General features: G+C 45.2%; 1 protein-coding gene across 2 annotated transcripts in view; it reads right to left on the minus strand.

The window, feature by feature from the left end:
- The window catches only part of Ttll11 (tubulin tyrosine ligase like 11), a 260,661-nt gene that overhangs the window by 181,379 nt on the left and 62,324 nt on the right, over nt 1-16,958 (minus strand). The window lies entirely within an intron of this gene.

Raw genomic sequence — 16,958 nt, forward strand, 5'->3', positions numbered from 1 at the left:
GAAACTTGATTGCTCTTTGGGCTAATGAGGGAGGGGGACTTGATTGGGGGAGGGGGGGAAATGGGAGGCAGTGGCGGGGAAGAATCAGAAATCTTTAATAAATAAATAAAAATTAAAAAAAAGATGGTACTCAGGTGCAAAGGCTTCAGCTTTCATATGCATTTACAGAAAATAAAAAAAAAATACTGTTCTGAAATGGAAATAAAACAGATTCAATTCGGAAAAAAAACCCTGTCTTATGCCCCAATATGCCCCAGAAGCTCTTGCCAGTGTCCACCTGCAGCATGTTCTTACTTATAAATTACTTTAGCCTTCAGTATGCCCCTTTCCTCCTAATCATCATTTAGCATAACCGACAGTGAAGAAAGTAAACCATGTCAACACCTTCTGTAAAACTGAAGGTCAGGCGTTGATTAAAATTTAAGCAAAGCTTTTTTTTATTTCTTTCTTGCGATCATAACTAGCACCGGCTGTCTCCTCAATGGCATGAGGCTTCTGTAGCTGGCTGAGGGAGGAGACTTTGGACCATGCTGTGAGTCTACTCCTTGCTGTTTTGTGAAGCTGTGGTGGAGCACAGCCATACGCGTTTACCTGTGCGCCAGCAGTGGATCCTGTGCGGCACCACATCTGCGCTGAGTGTGGCCAGGACCAGATCCAGCTACCCTTGAAGGAACGAGTTTGTCAGTTTCTGAATAGAGAATAAACACGTGGTACCATTCATGCTACTGCCATAAAGAAAAGAAAAAGAAAAAATCACGACACAGTATTCTCAGTTCTAACAACAAACGTGTCCATCACGGGATGCGCTTGAACATCCCCTGTCAAATATGTTTAGAGTCTCATAAACCTGTAGGTGTGTATGCCTGCATACCACTCACTTGCCTGATACCCGTGGAGATCAGAAGAGGGCATAAGGTTCCCTAGAAGTGGAATTACAAACGGTTGTGGACTGGCATGCTGGGAATTGAATCTGGGTCCCCTGGAAGAGCCAGCGCCCCTAAGCACCGGCCCATCTCCAGCCCGATGTGTACATTTCATTGTTTCCCAGGAAATTCTCACTAGACCTGGAATCTGCTAAAATTTTCTCAAAACTAAGTTTTACTTCTATCTTCTGTGTTGCAGAATTCCCAGCTGTGTCTCTGGGAGGACATGATTCAGAGCATGGTCTGTCACCCATTGGCTGTTCAATATCAGCCATGCACCCAGAGTAAACTGCTGTCTTTGGCGTGTGTCTAGAAAGCTCCAAGGCTTATGCTTTTCATCTATAAAATGGTGGTGATAGGTGTTACGCAGTTCACAGGTTTAATGTAGAAGTAAATAGAAAACACGCACATTGTGCAGTCATGGGTTGCAGTGAGAGTGTGCACTCTGCACGCATAAATGACTGGTGTCCATTTCTCTTTATTTACTTAAGACAGGATCTTGCTATATAGCTTGGGCTGGCCTCAAAGGCCGAGGTTACAGGTCTGCGCAGCCATCTCTGGTGTGTTTCTTATGATAACCAAAGTAATGGATAAAACTAATTATAATTAAATGGAATAAATTGTGACTACAATTACATTGTGGACAGTGTTTGACTATGAAAGAAAAAATGCCCATATATGTAGGAGATGCACCCAGAAATGTTTGGGGAATATTGTGCGTTGTCAAAAAGGAGAGAGAGAGAGAGAGAGAGAGAGAGAGAGAGAGAGAGAGAGAGAGAGAGAGAGGGAGGGAGGGAGGGAGGGAGGGAGGGAGGGAGGGAGGGAAAGAGAGAGAACAGGGTAAATATGTTGACATAGTGACCTTTGGGGTTGAGTGAGGGTTTGTAGAAATTATTGTATTATTCTTAGAGTTTTTCTTTGAGTCTGGATTTACATCTAAATGAAAATTTAAGGGGCTGAGGACATAGTTTCACAGGTAGGACTACTTGCTGTTTGAGCATACGAACCTGCCTATGGATCTCCAACACCCATGAAGCCAGGCATAGCTGCACATGCTACCCAGCACTCAGGTGGGGCTGGAGAGGGGAGGGTTGCTGGGCCCAGTGGCTGGCAGGCCTAGCCAGAAACAGAGAGCTCCAGTTTCAGGAGCCTCAAAGGAATAAGATGGAGGGTGACAGGGCAGGACACCAGCATCCTCCTTTGCTTCTACTTGTGAACACATGTTCCTACACACATGTATATAACATACACGCACACACAAGCATACACGCACTCACACACATGCACATGCATGCACACACATGCACACATATGCCACACGCACACACACACACATGCACACACACACAGAGAAGTTAAGGAAAAGATGGAAAGGTGGCGTTAAGACAGAGTACAGAGAATATTGTCACAGATTCAGCCTATCCAAACAAATGCTTCGTTCACCTTCTCGCCTCTCTAGAAAAAAAATATGGATTTTTTTTTCAGAGGGCTGGGGAGGGGATGCATGAGCGGGTGAGGGAAAAGGACCAGAGGCACCTGCCACTGAGAAGTCCAGGACTCCAATTGTGTCACCAATTCTAACTGCATTTCCCTTTCATAAAAACCGTCCAAGGTGCAATCATATGGAGAAGCTTTGAACGAGAACCCACCAGGGCCTTCACGTCTCTGGAGACAAGCAGAGAAAACATGGGGTAATTTTCATAACAGCCACTGAAGTCAAGGCTGGCTCCACGATTTTCTTGCAGAACATTAGATGTCTCTGCTAAGTGACTCAGATGGCATCACCAAGATTTTCTTTTTTCCAAAATGAGACAAAGGGATACAAATTGAAGGGGAAAGACGACCTTTACTTGCTTGGGGAAGCATGGTTTCTTTGACCTATAAAATGGTTTCCCTGGAAAAGAATACCTGCTACCTCTCTCATTTTTCCTCTCTAAAAGCTTGGGGGGGGGGAACTAAAACAGGGTCTGGAACAACCGTGTTCTTCCCCGCGCCTCTCGGAACAGAGCAGCGCTGTAAAGTAGCATGGTTCTAAGAGCTGTGATTTAAAACACTGACTCTGTCTGGGGAAACTGGGCTTTAGAATGTGCATCAATAAAGCGCCTTCAATTACAAGTGTTATTCTATTGGGCTGTCAGGGTTGGGGGGCTGTCTCGGGACAAGGTGTAGGTCTCAACACAGCTAAGTCAAAACAGGGTGCAGTTTGGTCAAAATGTGGTACTTGCTCTTTCTCACTCTTAGTGACTTGATCAAGAAATTAAGGTAATTTCTCTCAAGGTAATAAATCCATTTCTATACCCCCCAAAGTCACAAATACCCCAAATTTAACATTACCTTTTAAAATTGTATTTATCTATTCAATGTGTGTGGATGTTCTCTCCCTCCCTCCCTTCCTCTCCCCCCAACCCCCTGTGTGTGTATTACTTGGGTGACTGAGGAAGCCAGAACATCAGAGTCGCCGTGAATAGCATTACTGTTCACAGCCCTATTGGTGCTGGGAACTAAACGGGGGTCCTCTGGAAGAGCAGCCAGTGGTCTAACCACTGAGCTAAGCATCCTTGGCTTAGAAGTATCCCAGGCTTAGATTTCCATCTAACACCTTATTCACTTTCTGCAGATCTTACATCCCTTACTGGAGACCCAGCTTTCTGGAGACGCTGGGTTACAGAGACTGCAGAGCAGGGAGCACTTCCTGTGGGACATTTGGCATGACTCACATTGCAGCCCTGTGACACGGGCGGAGCAAACTGAGGCTTAGACTGAAACCTGAGTGCACACATAAAAAAGAAAGGAGAAAGGCTCTCAACCTAGGTCTACATCAGCACCTAGCCTTGGACTCTTAACAGAGAATTCTGAAAATACAATGGTTGGTGTGGGGTCTTATACTGAGGAAGAATACAGAGTTGGGACCCAGAGGACAGAGTCAGGGCTAAGATGGCAGCAGAGTCAGGGATGAAGGGGGTGGCACCATAAAAGGCCTTTACAGACTGATGACATCAACCTCAACACAAAAAAGGTTAGGATCTGGGAAGGAGAAAGTGTGCAAGGGTAACCCTAGGAGAGGGAACCAGGAGAGAAGAGGGTGAAGCTTTGGAAGTAGAAGTCTTTCTGAATGGCCTTTGGAGGAGCCACGGGAAGGATATGTTCTGCGCAGTCAGTCACACAGGATACCTGACCCCAGCTGCTGGCCCAGGAGCAGATGTGAGACCCCTTAATCTACGGCTCTCCTGCAGCCCTCGCCATCAGCCAGGGCTCTGCAAGCTCCAGGCTGCAGACCCTACAATACCATTAACAAGATGATGGATTACCTGAGGTCCCGTGTGCCCCAGCTGAAACCTTACAGCAGTAATCTGCACAGATGTTAGTGCCAGCAGAAAGTTTTGCCAAAGTCAAAACCCACAGGGCTATAGATCCGAACACAGGCACCTTCGTGATGCTCTAGTCTTCAGGAGCCTTTGGGGACAGTGAAACGAGGTGAGGGGTTCACCAACAGTGGTGAAGACATAGATAGCACTGGAACCCTGGTTCCCTTGACTCTGGCTCACTGCTTCCTTTCAGGTTAAATGAGAGCTGGTCCGTTCCCCACACGCCCCACACTCCTGTTACCCTGGTTCCCACAGTGCCTGTGTTGAGCTTTTTACAGACTGTCTCATTTATCCCCTCTGAACCTTCCGTCACCAGTCTTAGTTAGGTTTCCATTGCTGTGACAAAGCACCAAGACCAAAAGCAACGGGGAGGATGGGTTTACTTCATCTTACAGCCTGAAGTGCATCATCGGGGGAGGCAGAGAACCAACCACTGGGAGGCAGAGCCGCTCCTCCTGGCTGACTCAGCCTACATTCTATGCCCCTCAGGACCCCCTGCCAGGGGAGGCACCACATCAATCACTAATCAAAACAATGCCCCACAGATTTGATGACAATCCAATCTTAAGGAGGCTCCCTCCTCTCTGGAGACTCGAGCTGTGTCAAGTTCATATAGGAGTAGCCAGCACACTCAGTGGCCTCCATTGGAAGCACCAATGTATGCTCTTATATGTGTAAATGTGTGCTGAGACTAAAGGAAATCATGCCTGATAGTGTTCCAGAATATGTTCAAGTCCTGGCCGCAAGTCATCAGAAGCCATGAGACTCTGGGGAGATACTCCACGTTTGGAACCTCAGCTTCAGAATATGGACTCACAGAAAGGCAATGGGATCAGAACCTCAACTTCTCAAGAAAAAAAAAGATGGATGGATGGATGGATGGATGGATGGATGGATGGATGGATGGATGGACGGACGATCACCTTTCAGCACAGAAACCCAAGGGCAAGGGCATTTTTAGTTTGTTTGGTAGCCCTGGCACTTGGCGGATCTCAGGAAGTGTCTGCCTAGCACAAGGGGCTGAATGAGCACACAGCCTGTTTACATAAACAAGAGCACGCGCCTGCCACGCTCATCACTGGAGCAGCCAGTGCTGAATGAGGATAAAACAGGCCGTGTGCATGAAAAGCCCCCAGTAGGCAGCACAGAGTGACACAGGTGCCAGCTGTCGCTTGGGCTAATGCGGGGACCTAGGCAGACCTTCTCAGGTCCAAAGAGCAGCAATCTGAGCTGGAGATGATATCATAGTCCTAGGAAATGCACCAGCTGGTGAGCAAGGGATGCAGGGACAGCACAGCCATCTCAGCAGGGGCGACAATCTATTTTTGGAGATAAAAAAGGAAAACTTGAAGCAGATGGGGGATGAAGTCATGCCTTTGAATCATCCGACTCCTCTGGCATCTGGATTTACCCCACTTCTGTCTACAGTCTTCTGCTCACTCGGCACCACTACCATGAGCCTAGGCCTCTAGGGATGCTGTGTCTCAAAAGCAGACAACATCCCATTCTCTAGATCTGCTCCGTCCCTTGCTGTAGATGGGAAAGAGTCACGTGGCCAGGATGGGACAGCTCCTGGAAAGGTTGGCCAGTGAGTGACCTGGGCCTCTCACTACATGGCATTACTTAGGTAAGTCTCCTGTGGCCCAAGTCTGTTGTGTGTTCCTGGAAGACAGGCCAAGTCATGCTGATCAGAGGGGCCAATGTCCCTCCCAAGAGATAAAACCTTCAGTTCAGTTAGGCAGATGTAACTGAGCATCCACTTTGTGCAGGCCATCAGTAAGACCAATCAGACTTTGCAGGAGAAGGAGGGAAGAAAATACAGTACTAACACCAAGTACTACAACAAAAGCAGCCCAGTGGTATTGGGATCCGCCCCAGATGTGGGCAGCAGAGACGGCTTGGTGAAGAAAGAAAATGCTAGGTAGGAGCTTAAGGAAGTGTCAGAATCAAGGCAGGTGTAGAGGCACATACCTGTCATCCAACACCTGGTGTTTGGAAGTAGGATGATCCAGAGTTTAAAGTCATCTTCAGTTACCTAATAAACTCAGGGCTAGCCCTCTTCATGAGACCCTCTCTCAAAACAACAGCAAAAAGGTAGAAAGACAGACAGACAGAATAGGTAACATCAGGAAATAAGACAGCGTTGGGAGCTGGAAGAGAAACAAAAGATGAAACCATGAGCTCTCGGCTAAAACATGGCACAAATCGAGATTAAGAAGCTGATGCCCCCAAACCAAGTATGGTGCTGGAGAAATAGTTTGGTCAGAGAGAGACTCCACCCCACATAACAGGTAACATCAGCACCAGGGAGGAAGAGACAGATAGGTCACTGGAGCTTGCTGGCCAGATTGACATGCTTGGTCAGAGAGAGACTCCACCCCACAGAGATTGAACCTGATGTTGTCCTCTGGCTTGCACATGCATGTTCACACCTGCACACACACACACACACACACACATGCACACACACACGAACAACAAGTCACAGAGTATGAAAGGAGGAGGAATTGAGACGGTGTGAAGTGAGGCTGCAGAGGGCTCTCTAGGCAAGTCAAGGAGCTTAAACTGTATCTTTCGAACAAATTCTTGGTGCCCCCAATCCAGGCAGACCAACACACTATCTCCACGAAGGAAATGTTCCAGTTATACTCGTTGCCTGTGGAAAAGCATCCTGACAAAAAGCCACATGCAGGAGGGAGGGTGTTTCGGACTCACAGTTCCAGGTTTACTCCACCACTGCAGGGACATCCCAGGGGCAGGAGCTGACAGCTGCTGGTCACAGCTCATCCAAAGCCAAGTGCAGAGGGAAACAAATTAATCCAGGGCACTTGCTCACTGGTGCTTAGCTAGCTTTCTCCTCTCTTGTACAGTTCTGGATCTCCAAGCCCAGGGAATGGTGCTGCCCACAGTGGGCTGGGTGTCCCACATCAATGAAAACAATAAAGACAGTTCCTAACTAGCATGCCCACAGGTGCATCCAATGTAGACAGGACAGCTTGCTGTAAACAATCTTTCACTGAGACTCTTGTCAAGCTAGCAATTAAAGTTAACTCTCACAGACAACCACGCAAATAACTAAGTCACCAGAGGGTTACTGTGTAGAGAAAAAGGTTTGACTCGCGGATTGTAGTTTTTTTTTTTCTTTCTTCCTGCTTTTGCTCTGACCCATTTAGACTTCACTTTTCCTGTTTTAAACCCAGCAGAGAACATTGTCCAACAATGCACTTGACTCCACCCGGAGGTGCTGAATCCCCAGAGCTAACTCAGGGCAGCAGCTGCCGGGGAAACAGAGTGCTCACGCTCAATGGATCCCAACGAGAAGCTGTAAGACATTACTGAGCAGGTTTTTGGCTTTATTCACTAAAAATTAAAAAAAAAATCTTTGCTGAGAAATACAAACTCTTTTACCATAATAAATGCTGTTTTGATAACAAAACTGTACTTTTCTCAAATACCCAGATGGAAGACCATATGCAAAAAAAAAAAAAAAAAAAAAACAAGGAATTTTTTGATTGGCCATCTGCTAAAATTGGAAGGCAAGCCTAGATTTTGCTCTCCACTGAGAAGCCTACTTGCTTCCACCTGGCGCCACCTGCTGCTTGCATTTGGGTAAAGACTTCGCTCACAGGCAGCAGAGACACTGGGTCCACCCTGCACGGATGAGATGCACTCACTACTAATCCATGCAAGAAATCACAAAATTCCAGATTTCTTTAACGTTTTACAAAGACTCACTCCTCATCTACAGACACACACATATGCACATACACGCACACACACACACGCACACACATATGCACACACACGCACACACACATACACACATGCACACACACGCACACCAATACACACAGAGACAGAGGGGCACTCACTGCAGAGGCACGGTGCCCCATGCCTGATAAAGTTGTGCACTTGGCTTTGCCTGAGAGAGTTTCAGCACAGAGATGACCCACCGACCTGAAGAAAATGCTGGCACCCTGCTCTGAGGAGCTCTGTTCCTTCACAGTGTTCTTTGTGAAACAACAAATACGGGGAGCACTACCCCAAGCTAGGGTCTCTGGCGTGATGACATGTGACGTAGCACTGGCCGGAAAAGATGTTGAGCGAACAGGGTGGGGGTAAAGGCAAGCTAATGGGTAAAGTATATCCCAATGTTTTCAGGAAAGATCTGTATCTGCTTCAACAAGGCTGACAGGGTATACAATAAACTGCTGGTTTCTAATTAGTGGGAACTCTCCTATGGCCATACCACCTGAAGACACCTCATCTCACCTAATAAATGGAGACTTTGTTTTGGAAAACAAGGTCTCACTAGATAGTCCTGGCTAGCCTGGAAGTCACTATGTAGACTAGGCTGACCTCAGACTCACAAAGATCTGCCTGTCTTTACTTCCCAAGTCCTGGGATTCAAGGTGTGTTCTGCGATCGCTGGAGACATTTTTAGATTTTTTTTTTAACCTCACCTAACCATATGTTAGTTGAATCCTTAATGTGAAGACATTATTTTCTAGCAAACCAGAGGAGCTAATAAAAATTTAAAACATCATTATTAAATGGTCACCAGATGCCCGTGTGCCTCCTACTTCCCTACCTAGGGGTGTTTTCCTATTTAGATGTTAGTGCTGGATCTTGAAAACCCGGGTGTTACTGACTGACAGCCTGTGGTGCTGTTCCGGGTGGTAGGTGAGTCCTCCGGGAGGTTATTTATGCTACTGGTTGTGTGCCCTAAAGGAGATTGCCATGTGCCAGTCTCTTCTCTTTTTGGGTCCCACTGCCATGAGGTGAGCAGGTCTCTACCACAGGTTCCTGCCACCGTGTGCTGCTGCATAAGGAGACCAAGGCAACAGAGCCAACTAATCACTGGCTTGGAGCTGACGTTTCAAAACTATGAGCCAAAACAATGTTTTATCTCAGTAGGTTGATGGCTTTATATATTTGATTATAGTGACAGAATACTAATTCACACAGGGATCAAGTTATGAGGCTGAAAGAGGAAGGGAACAGAGACCCCGGAAGAAGAAGATGGTAGGCGAGTCAGGCCCGAGTCAGACTACTACAGATTTTGTCTGTCAGACTATCCCATCCTGAATATTTCAGCTTCAATCAAATGGGCATTGACATTACAGCCTGCACATGATAAAACAGAGAGATGTTACAGCCTGCACATGCTAAAACGGAGACATTACAGCCTGCACACGCTAAAACAGGAAGACATTACAGCCCGCACACGATAAAACAGGAATCTACTGGAGCCATCACTTAGCCCAACTTCTGACCTTTACTACAGAGAAAAGTATCCCCCTATGGACACAACAAAGCCTCCAGCATCTGCTCAGTGCCAAGATCATCATCTTCCTTCTCCTCCACTTGGCGCCTCACCAGATCCCAGAGTATCCCACCTTCTCCAGCTCCACTATGCCCGAGTCTCCTTGGTGCCACCTGATGAATCCTCCTCGCTTCAAACCCTTCTCTCCTCGAGACCCCTGTTTCCATGTCACAGTAGAAAGTTCTGTGCTTTTATCTTGCAGTGGGGAGCTTTCCGAGACTGCTGTGTGGCCCAGGCTGGCTGCATACTCTCAATTCTCTTGTCTTTACCTCTTGGGTACTAGAATGTATGTGTGTGACCATTGCCAGCCCAATTGTCAGCCCATCCCCATCCTCTCTGTCAAGTTTCACTCTTTACCCTCCCCACCTGCTCTACACGCTGACAGATAACACACCCAGTCCCAGTTCTAAAGTCTGACCATCACCCTCCGCCTTCTACTCAAAGCTGCCACATGGCCTCCCTCAGTTAAGTTCTTTGATCTGACATTCAAGACTTGAATGGACTCGAATGGTCTTGTGTGGACTCTGCTGTCAAATCCGCATCTTCAAAACCCTACCAACACCAAACAGCTCAGCCACCGTGGTTTTCCTCTGCTCCTGTTTCCAGTGCCCGTGCCGCTTCAGCATCTGTGCTGCTTAGGCTTTGAATAGACATGCCCCCCTCAGGCTGCTGTATCAGAGTGGTCAGCCCCATTAGAGGTGGTGTTTGGGGAGGTAAAGGAGCCCTTAGGCCGTCACCATCCAGCTTCCTGCTTCTGCCACCTCATTTCCCCTGAGGCTGTGCCTTCCTCACCATGATGTATCACATAGAATTACAGACCAAAATAAACCCTTTCTCCTCTTAGGTGCTTTCGGTCATAGTACTTTTTATCACAGCAGGAAAGCAGCTGCTAGGGCTTTGACTGCTGGTGTACTGATGGTAAGTAAGTACAGCACTGCACATCTGACCAGGATGACTTCTGCCAGAGAACTCCTTTAGTGTTCAGCCAAATGCAGATCCGTGCGCTACTGTGGATAAACCAAGATCAAAGGAAGTACCGTCCAAAGGTGCCTGGTGCCCACAGTTCAGGAATAGCGTGCTCACTAGCCAGAGTGAGAAACATCGGGATTCATGGACAAGTGGGCAGAGTAAACATAAAATTCCTTCCTTAATAGAGAGGAATAAGCAGCTACAGGCTGAGCGTTTCTCTAGAAAGAAAACCCGCCATCTATTTCTAAGACACTTAACTGGATCATGTAGCAAAGTTTAAGAATTTGTGTAGGAATACAGCACTCTCCAAAACTCAGATTAAAATTTCCTACACCCCACATCTGAGAAAATTTTTATTGCATTTATGTGTGTGTTTCTTTGTGTGTGTCTGTATGTGTCTGTGTGTGTGTCTGTATGTGTATGTGTCTGTATGTGTCTGTGTGTGTGGCTGTGTGTGTATCTGTGTACCTGTATGTGTGTCTGTATGTGTGTTTGTGTGTGTCTGTGTGTGTCTGTGTCTGTATGTCTGTGTGTACCTATATGTGTGTCTGTGTGTGTGTATGTGTGTGTGTGTTTCTGTGTCTCTGTATGTTTCTGTGTGTGTCTGTGTGTCTGTGTGTGTCTGTCTATTGTGTGTGTCTCTGTGTGTGTCTGTGTGTGTGTCTGTGTGTGTGTGTCTGTGTGTTGGGGGGCACATATACATGTGAAGGGCAGAGATCAATTTGGAGGAGTTGAATTTCTTTTTCCACATGTGAGTCCCAGAGATCAAACTCAGGTCTGACAAGTTTGGTGGCAAGCAGCATTACCGCTGAGCCATCTCTTCAGCCCAGCATCCCAGAATTCCCTTAAGTGAATGGAACATCAACAAACTGTGGGACACCTTCGAATGATCTCATGTATGTGGGATGGACATGCCAAACAAGAGAGACAGGGAAATGCATCTGAAGAAGCAACAGGTCAGCTATTCCACAAACGGGAGCGGCAGGAGGGAGAAAGGCACCAGAGAAGGAATGCACATCGCAATCCAGGGGCTCAGAGTCGATCGCAGGAGAAAGGCGGACTCAGAGATGAACCCGTCATAGTGAAGAGACAAAGGTGGCAACACATCTCACATCAGGAGGATGTCTGTCTGTCGCTTCTGTGCGACACTGTCATTCTCAAAGGCATGCGAAGAAAGTTCAAGATGACCTTGGTTAAAGGAGGCATGACTTATGTCCATGGGTCAGAAGATTCAGTGTTATTCTTCAGAGACCCGTTCTACTCAAATGATAACAAGACTGAACATGGGCAGTGGTGGTGCACACCTTTAATTCCAGCACTCGAGGCAAAAGCAGGTGGATCTCTGTGAGTTCAAGGCCAGCCTGGTCTACAAGAGCTAGTTCCAGGTCAGGCTCCAAAGCTGCAGAGAAACCCTGTCTCAGGGCAAAAAAGAAAAAAGAAAAAAAAAAGATTGAACACTCTCATTCCAACTCCCAGTGGTATTTGGGGCAGGAGATACAGAAATTGACAAAGTCTCAAATGGGAGGGGATTGTAATGCAAACAGGCTATCTATGTTGTCTAAAAGGACCCATCTCCCTGTAAGACACGTAGTGACTACAAAGATTAAAATAATCACTCTACAGTGGAGAAATATAGAATATGTTGTAATAACTAATTTAACCAATACCACCAGGAATATGATACCTCTTGGTATGCTGAACTGAGGAGGTTACAGTATCTTTTTTGTGTTATTTTTGGTAAAAAAAAAAAAAAAGTGTAATCTAAATTGGACTGTGAGAGAAATCAGGTAAAATCAAATTGAAGCTCCTTCTGAAACAATAAAAACTGGCAATACTGCTCAGAAAGTCAAGGTCATGACATCAAAGACTGAGGAACTGTAGAGCCTGAGGGAGGCCAGCAGGAAATGATGACCAAACCAACAAGGGTCTCAGGCTAGACCCCAGTCCAGAGGAGGACTTAGCATATTGCTTCACAGTCCATCAGGGGTCATTCCCAGCTTTAGTGGCTCTGTACAATGTACCCTGCGGAGTTTACAAGAAGTGGGTAGAAAAACATACTCTATACTAACTTCATAATATCTTATGAGTCTAAAATCATCTCAAAATACTTTAGAAACTCAGTGAAAAATACAGTTTCAGATAAGTCCTGAGGGAATTTGCCACTATTAAAAAAGAAAAGAAGAAGAAGAAGAAGAAGAAGAAGAAGAAGAAGAAGAAGAAGAAGAAGAAGAAGAAGAAGAAGAAGAAGAAAAAGAAAAAGTTTGCTAATGGGATCTTGCAGGTCAAATAAAAATAAAAGTAGAGGGAGCCTAGACCTAAAGGAAGAACTCACAGTGCTGGGGATAGTAAGTATATGTGGTGTCAGAACTAAATGTATTTGTTTTCTGTTTCTTTAAAATAAGCAACTTTCAAAAGTTTCTATAAAGCAAAGGACACGGTCAACAAGACAAAACGACAGTCTCCAGAATGGAAAAAGATCTTCACTAATCCCATATCAGTCAGAGGTCTGATCTCCAAAATATACAAAGAATTCAAGAAATTGGTCATCAAAAGAACAAATAATCCAATTTAAAAAAAATGGAGTACAGACCTAAACAGAGAACTCTCAACAGAGGAATCTAAAATGGCTGAAAGACACTTAAGGAAATGGTCAACATTCTTAGTCATCAGAGAAATGCAAATCAAAACAACTCTGAGATTCCATCCTATACCTATAAGAATGGCCAACATCAAAAATACTGATGAGAACTTATGCTGGAGAGGTTGTGTGGAAAAGGAAACACTTCTGCATTGCTGGTGGGAATGCAAGCTGGTACAGCCCCTTCGGATGTCAGTGTGGCGATTTCTCAGAAAATTAGGAAACAACCTTCCTCAAGACCCAGTAATACCACTTTTGGGTACATATCCAAAGGATGCTCAATCATGCCACAAGGACATGTGCTCAAATATGTTCATAGCAGCATTGTTTGTCATAGCCAGACCTGGAAACAACCTAAATGCCCCTTGACTGAAGAACAGATAAGGAAAATGTGGTACATTTACACAATGGAGTACTATACAACAGAAAAAATAACAACATCTTGAAATTTGCAGGCAAATGGATGGAGCTAGGAAACATCATTTTGATGAGGTAACCCAGACACAGAAAGACAATTATCACATATACTCATTCATAAGTGGTTTTTAAACAAAAAGCAAAGAAAACCAGCCCACAAATCACAATCCCAGAGAACTTAGCCAACAATGAGGACCCTAAGGGAGACATATGTGGACCTAATCTACATGGGAAGGAGAAAAAGACAAGGTCTCCTGAGTAAATTGGGAGCATGGGGACCATGGGAGAGGGTTGAAGGGGAGGGGAGCAGAGAAAAATGTAGAGCTCAATAAAAATCAATAAATTTTAAAAAAGCAACTTTCCATTGGCCTGGAGACACACACCTATGATTTCAGTGGGGGTGGGGAGGGTGGGTGGGAATGTGGGGGAGGGTAGGGGTGAGTTTGAGGCCAGTCTAGACTTTGTGAGATAAACAAGACAAAGCAGATAACTTTCTAAGCATAAAAAATAATGATATGCTACAGAATTAGAGTAAAGCATGTTGTAAAAGCATGTAGATTGAAGATCGAAACAGGTCTGTACTGTTTTAAGCTGTTTGGCTTTTCTTAAGAATATGGTAAGCAAAACTATATGATTAGGATAAAAACTAGGAACATTTTTAAATGGATATGTTTAATAAACCTGAAGAAGTGACAAAGCAAACTTTTAACTCAATTAATCTAAACAAGACAAATAGAAGATAATTAGCAAAAGTCCAGCCCCAAATTCCAAGGCAATATTGCACACTAAGTGTAAATGGATTACATACAATAATTAAAAGGCACAGACTATCAAGCAGGCTAAAAGACAATAACATATATACAGGCTTTCAACAAAAAGGTACTCTTTTAAAAGTGGATAGTTTGGAAGTAAAAGAATAGAAAAGTGTATCATGAAAATACCAAGCAAATAAAAGTTGGAGGCTATGTCAATATCACAGAAAGCACACTTCAGGACAAAGAAATCATTTTATAAAGGAGTATGATCATTAAAAGAACATTTCAAAACACATGCAAAGAAGAAATACAAATACAACTGTAGTTGGAAATTTCAGTATCTGGCAGTAAACCAGTAAACGAAGACAGAACACTATGGAGAACTAACTAGACCTGACATTTACAGAATGCTACATCAGCCAGGACAGAACACAAATAACTTCAAGTACATATGAAATGTTCACCAAGACAACATACGGGCCACAAGGAAACAATCAATACATTTTCAAGGACTGAGGGAGCAGCAGCAGAAGGCAACTACTGCAAGCCTAGCAGCTTGGGTTCATTCCTAGGACCCACACAGCAGGAAGAACCTATTCCCAAAGAGCATCATCTTCTGCCCGCCACACACACTGTGGAATGTGAGTGCCCAACACTAACACAAACAAAAATAAATGTAATTAAAATTGTAAGCATGTTTTATAAAAATTAAAGAGCTTAATATAATAAAGAATATAATTTCCAACATTAACAATAAAATTGAAATCATTAACAGAAAGTATTTAGAAAATAACAAAATAATTGTAAAACTAAGCAATACATTTATAAATAGAATTATAAATTCTGAGCAACAGAATTATCAAAGAAAAGCCGAGAAGGCTGTGAGCGAAAATAAAATGGAAACTAGGAAACTCTCTGAGAGTTACTGGGAGCAGAGCAAAGGGAGACTTTCTATATTTCCGTTTCAGCTGGGAGGAAATAGTATGACAGAGATTATGTCTCAGAGCAAGGCAGAGAGAAAGAGCCAGCTCTGCTCGCCAGGGGCTTGCCTGTCACAGGCCTGGTAGAAATGAAGACCCTCAGAACAGACAGATCACTCCATCTGACTGACTGTTCAAACAATGGACCACCAAAGAACGGAATTTCCCCAGGAAGCTCATTCTGGGAAAGGAAAGACCCAGCCAGCAGGGAACTTGTCACAGCGTAGCCCCAGCTGCCCACACGGGCTCAGTGATGAGCGAGACCTCACTCTGAGCAGCCACTGACTGTGCGCATCCTAGGCTGGCAACTTAAACTCTGCTCCCACTTCAGGACCTCTGAGGGGTTTGCTGTATCTCTCTCCCCTCCCCAATGGGGCCACACTGAATAAATGTCAGGTCTTTTTTTTTTCTGCTTTCAATTTTTGATTTGTCTCTTTCAATTGTTTATTGAGGAGAGGAGAGGTGGCCAGACCTGACTGGGGCAGGTTGTTTAATAACACCACGGTACACACATGTCTACTACACTTACGCTTACACATACGTTCTCCCCCCACACACACAATAGTAATAATTTTCAATATTTGGATATATTACCAGGCATGGTGGACTTCGTCCCGGCACTCAGGAGGCAGAGAGCTCAAGGCCAGCCTGGTCTACAAGCGAATTCAGGAAACCCTGGGCTACATAGCGATACCCTGTCTCAGAAGGGGGAGGACAGAAAGAACAAGTCCTTAAATATCAGAAAGTACATGAAAAGGGAAGAACAAAATCTGAGCATAGTGGCCCACACGTATAATTCTAGCAAGACCCATCTCAGAAAAAACAAAAGTACCAGAAAGAGCTAGAGTTAAGCCATCAGAACATCACAATATCATGTCTGTAACAGCCAGTTGTCACTGCTCTTGGGACACGGGGACCTGCTGTTGAGAACTAACTGTCGGTGAGGAAGCCAGTAACTCACAAGGTCACATGATCCCGAGAGTCCCAAGAGCACAGGCATCTACAAACCTACAGCTCAACAGTCTGGGCAGCTTTTACCTCATCCCCGACCTGGAAATAAACCCAGTGGCCCAAATGCAGGATGGATAAACACACAGCGGTATAGTCATCTAACGGAACACTGTCAGCAATACACATACAAGGCCACCCAACACACGTGTTCTCTGTCCAGTGGGAGGGTTGAGGATGCGAGACCTGAGCACAGGGACACACACGAGGGCTTCCGTGACAGATGGTGGGCACGCTCATCTCACTAGACCCTCAATGTGCTGGATGGAGTGCTAGCTCCACCCGCTTAATCACTAGACAGAGTCGAAGAGACCAACCAGAAGGGAGAGTGAGCAGAGCCATGGGCAAAAGCAGAAGTGCTGGTAGCTGCTTTAAAGGTTACCTTTATTGAAGCAAAATTTACACATAGTCAATACACCTGACTCAGTAAATACACTCCATCCATCCATCCATCCATCCATCCATCCATCCATCCATCCATGCCAGTGCTGGAGACTAAACCCAGGGTCTCACACATGCAAGGTCTCTATCGCTGAGCGTCTAGACCCCAAGCTTCTCTTTAAAAATGAATAAGCTG

This window comes from Alexandromys fortis, unplaced genomic scaffold (assembly GCF_014885135.2).
Source record: "Alexandromys fortis isolate MF-2015 unplaced genomic scaffold, M_Fortis_MF-2015_v1.1 scaffold_268, whole genome shotgun sequence".
NCBI lineage: Eukaryota > Metazoa > Chordata > Mammalia > Rodentia > Cricetidae > Alexandromys > Alexandromys fortis.